Genomic DNA, 11758 nt, shown 5'->3' on the forward strand with positions numbered 1-11758 from the left:
GAAGAAAAGTTATGACCAAACTAGACAGCATATTAAAAAGCAGAGACATTACTTTGCTGACAAAAGTCCGTCTAGTCAAGGCTATGGTTTTTCTAGTGGTCATGTATGGATGTGAGAGTTGGACTATAAAGAAAGCTGAGCACTGAAGAATTGATGCTTTTGAACTGTGGTGTTGGAGAAGACTCTTGAGAGTCCCTTGGACTGCAAGGAGATCCAACCAGTCCATCCTAAGGGAGATCAGTCCTGGGTGTTCATTGGAAGGACTGATGCTGAAGCTGAAACTCCATCAGGTGACTGAAACTTTGGCTACGTGATGCGAAGAACAGACTCATTTAAAAAGACCCTGATGCTGGGAAAGACTGAAGGCAGGAGGAGAAGGGGATGACAGAATGAGATGGTTGGATGGCATGACGGACGCAATGGACATGAGTTTGAGTAAACTCCAGGAGTTGGTAAGGGACAGGGAAGCCTGACATGCTGCAGTCCATGGGGTCTCAAAGAGTTGGACACGATTGAGCGGCTGAACTGAACTGAACTGAATGACGATCCTGTCTGCAAGGCAGCAAAAGAGAGACAGATGTAAAGAACAGACTTTTGGACTATGTGGGAGAAGGAAAAGGTGGGATGATATGAGAAAACAGCATTGAAACATGTATATTATCATACGTAGAATAGAAGGCCAGGGCAAGTTCAATGAATGAAACAGGACACTCAAGTCCAGTGCTCTGGGACAACCCAGAGGGATGGGGTGGGGAGGGAACTGGGAGGGAGGTTCAGGATGGGGGACACATGTGCACCCACGGCTGATTCATGCTAATGTATGGCAAAGACCAACACAATATTGTAAAAGTAATTATCCTCCAGTTAAAATAAATAGGCTATAAATGGGTGCTTGCTCACTTTGATATTACTTTCATATTTTTGTTGCCACAGATATTTTAGTTGGGATTTTGTTTAATATTTGAGTTGTATTTGGAAAAAAATTTTCACTGTTTTTTACTTAAGTAAAAATATAAGTTAAATGTGGCTTTCGGCAAAGCAGAGAGGACTCTTAAAATTGTAGCTTTAAAATCACAACATCTGAAGATTAAAAATGGTAATCAAGATGACAATCTTTAAAAGGGAAAAACAAATGTAACCACATTTGTGGGGCTGGGGAAGAAATAGTGTTGGAAAGCCTTGAGAACTTGGGGAAATATTAGTTTGACCAAGAAGTATCTTGGTTTGGAAGCGAGAGAAAAAGCCAGGCTAACAGGGTGACTCAGAGAAGGGTCACAGAATGTGGCTCCAGGAAGGAAAGATTTGGTCAAAATACCAGGGCATTTCTAATGTAGATTAGAAAGAGGCACCTGACAACTACTTAGCTAAAGACTTTATTCAGCAACAATAATTCAAGCAAGTACACAGCAACTTCAAGAAAGAAATGCAGCTAACTTCAAAAATCTAAATAGCACTCTTTCCTGGTGGCTCAGACGGTAAAGAATCTACCTGTAATGTGGGCAACCCAGATTTGATCCCTGAGTTGGGAAGATCCCCTGGAGAAGGCAATGGCCACCCACTCTAGTGTTCTTGCCTGGAGAATCCCATGGACAGAGAAAGGAGCCTGGCAGGCTGCAGGATCGCAGGGAGTCAGACACGACTGAGCGACTAACACGTATACACCCACATCTCCTAAGGGTAATGGAATTACAGAGCTTTTGAAAGTCACAGCCACAGAGGCCACCAGTTTACCCAAAGTCAGGAATGAATTAACAAAAACAATGAACTTGTCAATTGGTACAAACCAAGCAGTCATGATTGTAAGAAAAAAAAGCAGCATTGGGGAAGGGCTTTGTGTTATTGTTTTTGTTTTGTTTTTCTGTTGTAGCACTTCAGCTTTTCTCTGTGGTGTAGAGAATCTCAGAACAAAAATATGTGGTCATTGGAGTCAATATATAATTCATACTATACTGATAGGGACTAAGTCACTTTGAAAGGTAGTGTAGGGTTACAGGTAAAGAATCCGCCTGGAATGCAGGAGATAAAAGAGACACAGATTCGATCCCTGGGTCAGGAAGATCCCCTGAAGGAAAGCATGGCAACCCACTCCAGTGTTCTTGCCTGGAGAATCCCACAGACAGAGGGGCCTGGCGGGCTATAGTCCATGGGGCCACAAAGAGTCAGACACAACTGAAGTGACTTAGCACGCATGCAGAGCACGCTGTTAACCTTATTTGAACCATCATTTTATGACATTTAAAGGCCTGATCGAGTAACAAAGTCCAGTTTCATGGGCTCCTTCGGTGGAGCAGCTGAGTGGGCCCCGGATGTGAGGTCAGGCTGGACCAGCAGATTCTACTTTAACACCAGAGCCTCGGAAATCAGGCATGTAGTTGGGCTAGGATGCAAAAGCTCCAGGGAGAGCCCAAAGTAACCATTGCTCATGGCCTGAGAGAAGGGAAATCATCTCTCAGTTTCTCGGTGTCCTTGTTTGGCTTCCAGGACTTTCTGTTTGCTTCTCCCTCCACCCCCTTCTCCCCCCATCTGATCCCCTGATCTGGGAGCTCCCATCCTCACTGTGGAACTAACGCACTAATGCAGGGTGCAGCTGCGCCTCCCAGGGCCGCCGTTGCCCCGGGATGCACCTGGTTGCAGTTATTCAACAGTCTTCCTGGAAGAGGTCCCTAATGTTTCTCTCACTCCCCCAACTGTGAATTTGTCCAGGAAGCCAGGAAATGCCCTGTGGAACTTGAACTGAACGATCAGATGAAGCAGGTCACACAGGTCAAGTGATGACTCATGCTTTGGAACTCATTTCATCCCAAAGGGAAAATCCATACTCTTGCCCTGAATGCTCTGAAATAAATTGCAAAGGTTTAGAAAGTCTAAAAATAAATGCTTCCCCAGTACAGAGTTGTCGCAAGGAGCAAATCCCCAGATTGGTTTTAATTTCCTGTCTTGTAACGCTTTCTAAATTTGTGAAACCCTCTGCCATGTCTTCAAAAGCTGCCAACAAACCTTGCTTTGTGTTTAATGAAGAGACTGAGTCATAAAAGGTCAATTGATGTTTCCAGGGTCACACTTACATAAGGAAAGGGACTGGAATTTTTGCTCAGGCCTCTCTGTCTCTTTCTTCCTTCTTCAAGCCACCTTCCCCTGATTTCTATCTGTATTATCCTTTGGTTCTCAGAATGACTAGACACTTATAGCTCATACCACCCAATCTGGTTTCCAGTGTTCTGTGGTCTATGCTTTTTCTTTTGTTTGACTTTGGTTATCGCATCCTTCCCATGGTGGGGGGGGGAGGGGGGGGAGCGGGGCGGTCAAGAAGGACACAGCCTGAGGCCTTAACCAGAACCTAAGTTAGATGCAGTTGACAGGTGTGTGACATTACCTGGCCCAAATCCAAAAGAGGACGCAGACTAGGGACAAGTGACTGTCTCTAATCACTTGACCTCTAGTCCCCTCGAGGGCAGGACCCACTGCTTTCTCTGCCACTAGACTCTACTTGGTATACACCACAGTAGCTGGCTCAGTGGTCAGGAACCCACCTGCCAGTGCAGAAGATAGGTTCGATCCCTAAGTCAGGAAGATCCCCTGGAGGAAGGCATGGCAACCCATTCCAGTATTCTTGCCTAGTGAACCCCATGGACAGAGGAACCTGGCAAGCTACCATCCACAGGGGCGCAAAGAGTCAGACACCATTACTGTTCTAATTGTTTTGCTACTCTAAATACAAATACAGTAGAGTGACCCACATCTGAATGAGTTCTGTTCCAAGAGCATGTTCATAAGTCCAATTTGTTCATAAGTCCAATGAAGTTAGCCAAGGCATCCAACTAACACAATCAGCTTTATAGTACTGCACTGTAACAGGTTTATAATGCTTTTCGCTCAAATAATACATAAAAAGCAAACACAAACAGTAAAGGAAATGTTTTTAATCTTACAATACAGTACCTTGAAAAGCACAGTACAACCGCTGGCATATAGGGGCTGGGACTGGGTGAACAGGCAAGAAGAGCTACTGGCTGAAGGGGGGAGAAGAGGCGGAAGATGGTAGTGTCAGCGATAGGAGACGGGGGGCCAGCTACAATGTCACTCACACCTGATCTTGATAGAACGCACGTTCGCATTTTTGAAAGCTCACAACTTGAAGCTTCGTATGCAGGGGACTTACCGTAAATTCCATTATTGCTCTAATTTCAAATACACTTTGACTATTTAAAAAATGGTTGTTCTGTTCAAGATGCTGGACTTTTTGAGGAGCTGTGTTTCAGAATGCGGGCCGCTGTCCTGTAGAAGGCACTGGGGTGTGTTTCTCTGCCAGCAGACAGAACACGGGATGCTGAGTGCATCGCACCACCAGCTACATACACAGCATTCGCAGGGTACCCGGAGTGAAAGCCCCCAAGGAAACTCTGCCTGCCTGGCCTGGTTCACCAGATAGGGCTCTGGGAGAGACAATGCCCAGAAAAGGATAAAAGTTTCAATCAAACTGAAAACTCTGTCCTGAATATTGGCAACTATATTGCCTTTCATGTATTTTTAAATATGTATAATATATTTTTATATTTCCTTTTAAATGGCAATGGAAACTTTTCTTTTTCATGGTGCTACCAATAATTCTTTCAATAGGACAATGTGCAGATGGATCATTGATCCAGCTCACCTTTTCTGCTTCCAACTTTCATTGTTCAGAGCAGATGTGTGAGGCATTTGATGGTCAACAGACTTTTCATTGCTTTTTAACGCTCTAGAGCTGTCAAATCACAGTCTGATTGAGGGCAAGTGCTGACCATGGCAACTGACTACAGACTTCTGATCATCAGCGTACTAAATCTGTGATGGCCCTAAGCTGCCGTGCTTTCCAGCACCCCCCAGGTACCATCAGCAGTCCCTCAGAATAGTTCTGACACTCTGTTCTGTCCCCTGTAGGGGTCATTACATTTTTTTTGCAGACATTTGATTTTGGAAAGGCTTGAGATTGCTGTATTAGTTCCTCACCCAAAGCTGCTTTTTTTTTTTCTTTCCCTGGCTTGTTGGTATCCCCACTTCAGTTTGCAAGAATGATCTCACTTTCCATGTCTCTTTCTTTTCATATAAACTTCACTCTTACAGGACACGGGACACTGCATGAGGAAAACTGGATTTTAAGTGCCAGCTTGCCGCTTGCAGCCAGTGCACCTGGCCACGTCAGCTCACATCTCTGAGTCTTGATTTCCTTGTCTATAAAGTAAAGCTAAAAAATATGTTTCTGAGAATACATTAGCTCCAGTTCAGTTCAGTTCAGTTGCTCAGTCATGTCCGACTCTTTGCGACCCTATGGACTGCAGCACGCCAGGCTTCCCTGTCCATCACCAACTCCCGGAGTTTACTTAAACTCATGTCCACTGAGTCAGTGATGCCATCCAGCCATCTCATCCTCAGTCATCCCTTTCTCCTCCCACCTTCAATCGTTCCCAGCATCAGGGTCTTTTCCAATGAGTCAGTTCTCTACACCAGGTGGCCAAAGTATTGGAGTTTCACCTTCAGCATCAGTCCTTCCAATGAATATTCAGGACTGATTTCCTTTAGGATGGACTTGCTGGGTCTCCTAGTAGTCCAAGGGACTCTCAAGAGTCTCCTACAATACCACAGCTCAAAAGCATCAATTCTTCGGTGCTCAGCTTTCTTTATAGTCCAACTCTCACATCCATACATGACCACTGGAAAAACCATAGCCTTGCCTAGAAGGACCTTTGTTCCAGTGATGTACTGTTTGAGAATGTGTGTGTTTGTGTGTTAGTCTCTTTGAGATCTCATGGACTATAGCCCTCCAGGCTCCTCTGTCCACAGAATTCTCCAGCCAAGAATACTGGAGTGAGTAAGCCATTCCCTTCTCCAGGGGATCTTCCCTATCAGGGATCAAATACAGGTCTCCTACATTGCAGGCAGATTTGTTACCATCTGAGCCATCAGGGAAGCCCCACTATATATAAATACCTTTAAAATTATAAATTGACCTACAGATGGCATGAAACATAACTTTATAAGACCTTGTCCTCCATGAATTCTTATCAACAGTAGTCTCCATGAGTGTCGTTGGTGAGACCCTATTGGGCGTGTTAGGGAAGAGAAAATTCCTCTGCTTTTCTTGTTCCCTCTTTCACTCCAACCACTTCAACTGTTCATCTTATCCTCTTCAACTGTATTCATTTTTGTGAGCTACCACAAATCTTTTGTCTATTGGGGTGATAAATTATTTAATAAATAAGTAATTAGTAATATAAATATAATTAGTTAATGATAGAAGGCACAATCCCTGCTTGTAAGTGGTATATATACCATTGGCCAAAAAGTTTATTCAAGTTTTACCATAACATCATATGGAAAAATCCGAACATACTTTTTGGCCAACCCAGTATATTGTAATGGAAAGACCTCTAACGACATTAGAGATGTTTTTGAAGCCCTGGGTGAGTGGGAAAGATGGCAGGTGATAGGGGCGGGATGTGAGAGATCCCCAGGCATGGGGAAAGAGAGAAGAAAGGGCGGCAGGAAGACCTTCCTTGAGGAAGTTTTGAGGCCAAAGGAAAAGAGTGAAGAGAGGCTTTGGGGCCAGGGAAGGCATTGAATAAAGTTGCAAATACAGGAATTGGGTAACATATTCAGGAGAAAATAAAGTAGCTTGGTCTGGCTGGAACTGAGGAAAAGAAAACTGAAGTACAAGAAAAGGAATTGACTTTTTAAAAATTTTTATTTATAGGATAATTCAGAGAAGGCAATGGCACCCCACTCCAGTCCTCTTGCCTGGAAAATCCCATGGATGGAAGAGCCTGGTAGGCTGCAGTCCATGGGGTCACACAGAGTGGGACATGACTGAGCGACTTCACTTTCACTTTTCCCTTTCATGCATTGGAGAAGGAAATGGCAACCCACTCCAGTGTTCTTGCCTGGAGAATCCCAGGGACGGGGGAGCCTGGTGGGCTGCCGTCTATGGGGTCGCACAGAGTCGGACATGACTGAAGCGACTTAGCAGCAGCAGCAGGATAATTGCTTTCCAATACTGGCTTCATTTTGGCCGTATATCAACATGAGTTAGTCATGGGTGTACATATACGCACGCTCCCTCTTCACTCTCCCTCCACCTCCCACCCCTTCTCACACCTCTAGGTTGTGACACAGCCCTGCTTTGAGTTCCTTGGAGCCAGACAGCAAATTCCCATTGGCTACCTATTTTACATACTGTGTGTTAACACATATATATGGAACCAAGAAAGATGGCACTGACGAGCCTATTTGCAAGGCAGCAATGGAAATGCAGACACAGAGAACAGAGTTAATGACACAGGCAGAGGGGAGGAAGGAGAGATGGTGAGATGAATGCAGAGAATGTCATGGAAGCATATACACCTCCGTATGTAAAACGAAGAGACTTTTCAGAGTCTGAGCTTCTTGAAACAGACATGCTGCTGGTCCCCGTGTCTATGTAAAATCCGTGGGGCTTGGAGACAAGACACTCAGGTTGGAGTCAGCAAGTCTGGTTTCCTTTCTAGCTCCGCAAGTCATAAAGCATCCTTGAACTTCAATTGCTTTTTTTTCCAGAAAAAGAGTTCTCACTCAACATCAGTGTTGCAACACATCAGAGGGCTGTACAAGCAATTGGTGGCTATGGTGATGGTTTAAGGTTTGTGGATACTTCTATTTCATTAGAAATCACTAGTTCCAATATTTTTGGGTGAAAGGAAAGGGATGACCCACAGATATAAGAGAACAGATTTTGGTTGCCAGCAGGGAAGAGAGGCTGGGGAAGGATGCATTGGGAATTGGAGGTTATCAGATGCAAACTGTTACATAAAGAATGGATAAACAACAAAGCCCTACTGTATAGCACAGGGAACTATATTCAATATCCTGTGATAAACCATAATGGAAAAGAATATGAAAAAGAATGTAAATATATGTATAACTGGGTCACTTTGTTGTACCACAGAAATTAACACACATTGTAGATCAAACTATACTTTAATGAAGTATTTTTTTAACATGGTGTTTGACATCATTTAAAGGGACCCTTTTATCATGTAAAGCATCTTACTGGTGATAAGATTAACCTTCTGCCAACTTAATAGTTGTGTGTACCACATTGAATTTTCTTTGAGAGCAACGTGTTTGAGACTGCTTAGCATCCCTTACATAGTAAAGTTTCCACCAGTGCTGACTGTTCAGTTATTCCTGATTTTTTTATCCCACCATTGGGGTCCCCTGTGTGGCTGTGGGTAAGTCCACAGCCCCAGCTCACCCAAGCCCAGCCGTCTTCTGTGTCTCCTACCAACGGAAGACGATACACAATAGCACATTTTACACAAGAAGGAAAATGAGACTTTTCAAGTTCACCAGACAAAACCCAGGTATGAGCGTTGTGAAGTGAGGAAAAGAGAAAAACAAACACCAAGAGCTTTGACAATTCCTCTTGATTTCATAGTAGTCAACTACCAAAGACAACTACTTTACTAAAGTAGAGTGAGTTCTTTGGTTTTTTCCCCCAGCTTAATTGAGTTATTTTTGATATATGCACATGTACATTTAAGGTGTACAGTGTGGTGAGCTGATACACATGTTTATTGTGAAATGATCACTAAAACAATGTTAACACCTTCATTCCTTCACGTAATTATCATTGTGTGTGTGTGTGTGTGTGTGTGCTGATGACATTTAAGATCTATTCTCTTAACAGGTTTAAAGTATGTAATACGGCTAATTTTAGTCATCATGCTGCCCATTAAGCCCCTAGAATTTATTCACCTCTAGCTGGAAGATGTACATTGCCTCATTTCCCCCACCCCTACCCCAAAGACCTTGGCAACTCCTATCCTACTGCCTATTCCTCTGAGTTCAACTTTTTTTTATTATTATTATAGACATTTTATTTTGGAGAAATTTACAGGAAAGTTGGGAAGAGCACAGACTTCCTTATATCCTTCACCCAGATTCCCCCAAGTTTAATATCTTTTATAACCATGGAACATATATCAAAAGCAAGAAATTAACATTGGTGCAGTGCTATTTACTGAACTACAAACTACTTAGACTGCACTAATTTTTCCACTAATGTCCTTTTGAACTAATGAACTCAATCCAGAATACATACTGCACTTACCACACATGCACACACCACACGCGTGTGTGTACGCACACACACACACACTTTTACTGTATGTCTCCATTTCTTTCAAAGAAACTCAAATCCAAAACCTTTCTCTCTCTTCATCTCCATATCCCTCTATTTCTCTACTTGTATTTATTTTATTTTTATTTGCTATTGGAGTATAGTTGATTAACAATGTTGTGTTAGTTTCAGGTGAGCAGCAAAGTGACTCAGTTATACATACACACGTGTCCATTCTTTTTCAAATTCTTTTCCCATATAAGTCATTACATAATATAAGCAGAGTTCCCTGTGCTATACAGAACGTCCTTGTTGCTAATCTGTTTTAAATATAATAGTGCATACGTGTCAGTCCCAAACCACCAATTTGTCCTTCCCATGTTCAGCTTTTTTAGACTTCACATACACGTGAGATCATGCAATATTTGTCTTTTTCTGTCTGACTTATTTCACTTAGCACAACACCCTTAAAGCCCAACCAGGTTGTGTCAGGAGCGAGCTTCTTGAAGGTGGGATGCTTCACGCAGTGCACTAGGTCACGCAGTCTCAGCAGGAACCAGAAGGGACAAACTCTCAAAGAATGGCATCATTTTCCTCCAGCAGATTCAGGGAGGAGTTGGTCTGTCTTGTGACTGGAGCAATGCTGAGTCGCTGAGAGGCTGACCCACGTGCAGCCATGAGCCAGCCCAGGTCTTCAGAGAATGAGGACAACTGGACAACCTTCAGAGAAAAGAACTTCTAAATTAGGGTTGGCAGCCAACCTGACAGACCTAGGACTATCATTAAACAGAAAGACCTTCTGCCTGCTGACTGTTTGGGAGACTTGAACCCAGCAACGTGAGTGTTTACACCCAAGAAGCTATTGGTCACCATGGGTGGTCAAACAAGACTCCTTTAAATTGATGTTTCTTTGTCTCTTTCTCTGTCTGCACCTCTTGTGAGATTATACAGTTACATGTATGTGCTAAGCAGACAGTTGATGCTATTTAGCTCTGATTTCATTTGGCCTCTTAAAGAACAGCCTATATACTAATAGGATGATTTTAGTGCATATGGACTTTGCTGTGTGTCGTGTCAAAACATCAGAAGCCGTGGGAGACACCAGGCTGAGCACACATGGCCTGGTAGGATCCCAACAGGATGTCTTTCATTAGGGAGCAGAAAATGAGAGCCACAAAGCCAGCCAAAGAAGTTCAGTTTGACCCTTGCTTTTGGAAGTGTGAAGTCCTAGCCTGAGATTCCCTAACTCTTCATTCTTCTCTCGCTGGGGCCAGCTTTGACATGATCCGTACCTTCCCTCCTGTTGGGTCTTTGCTGGCAATTAGTCAGTTAGGTTTCTGGCCAGTTCTACCCCTACATTGGTAGCCCCTCTCCCCCAGCATCTGGTTTCCCTGTCTGGTCGCTTGGGGGCTAGTCTGCCTGGCTTTGATCCTGACCCATTTCTTATTGGTCTTCCCTGGTGGCTTAGGGGTAAAGAATCCACCTGGCAATGCAGGAGACTTGGGTTTGATCCCTGGGTCAGGAAGATCCCTGGAGAAGGAAATGGCTACCCACTCTAATATTCTTGCCTGGAGAATTCCATGGACAGAGGAGACTTTACAATCCTTCCACAGGATTGTAAAGAGTTGGATACGACTTAGTGACTAAACAACAACAATATCTCTTATCAGCCAAATGACCTTGGACCAGTCAACCTCTTTAAGGCTCTGTTTTCCTTCATCTGTTAAGTGGAGAGACTAATAACTCATCAGTGTTGTTGTAAGGGGTGAGCGAGTTACTACATCTGCAATGATTGGGCCCAATGACACTTGCCAACCCTTACTCAAATAAAGCGTTATAGTTATCGGGCAGTCAGCATCCGCCTTTCTCTAGTACAGCCTATGACTGCAAGATAGATGTCTGCTCCAGCCATGTTTTAATCAGCACCCTGACTTTTTTTGTAATGATAACAATACATTTTATTTAATTGAGTATATCCAAAATATTATCAGTTTAACATGATACTTTTATTGTGGTAAAATACATATCACACAAAATTTATCATTTTCACCACTAAGTATACAACTCGATGGCATTAAGTATAATTCACACTGGTGGGCAGCCACCAGCATCATCCATTCACAGAACTTTATTCCTCTTCTCCTCAAAATATGGAATGCTTCACAAGTTGGAGTGTCATCCTTGAGAAGAGTCCATGCTAATTTTCTCCATATCATTTTCAATTATCGCCCGCTACCCAAAACAGCACAGCACATGGGGCTTTGCGGATGGCCTGAAAGTGACCAATGTGTGTGAACATACCTTCCAGAGTAACTACATTTAAACATAACGCAATTCCTTTACGACAACACACCTCTCCAGAAACACTGCACTGTGAATCCTGCGGGCCACCCATTTTAGAGACAACTAGAGCCGGAATATTTCAAATGTGTTTCTCACCAAGTAGATTCTTGGTTAGCTGGAGACACTGGTTAATAAATTCCTCCCAAACAAAATAGCGCCCTTTGCAGCCTCACGGATAGACCTAGAGATTATCGTACTAAGTCAAATAAGTCAGAGAAAGACAAATACCAAGTGACATCACTTATATGTGGAATATAAAACAGTGATACAAATGAACTTACTTAC

The 11758-nt window shown here is 43.3% G+C and overlaps 1 non-coding gene across 1 annotated transcript; it reads right to left on the reverse strand.

Moving 5' to 3' along the window:
- Positions 1-11274: 11274 nt before the first annotated feature.
- LOC122446897 lies at positions 11275-11376 on the reverse strand. The gene has a single exon (XR_006271052.1). It is a non-coding gene; the product is annotated as a U6 spliceosomal RNA (small nuclear RNA).
- Positions 11377-11758: the final 382 nt, after the last annotated feature.

The sequence above is a fragment of the Cervus canadensis genome, chromosome 8, assembly GCF_019320065.1.
Source record: "Cervus canadensis isolate Bull #8, Minnesota chromosome 8, ASM1932006v1, whole genome shotgun sequence".
Lineage (NCBI taxonomy): Eukaryota > Metazoa > Chordata > Mammalia > Artiodactyla > Cervidae > Cervus > Cervus canadensis.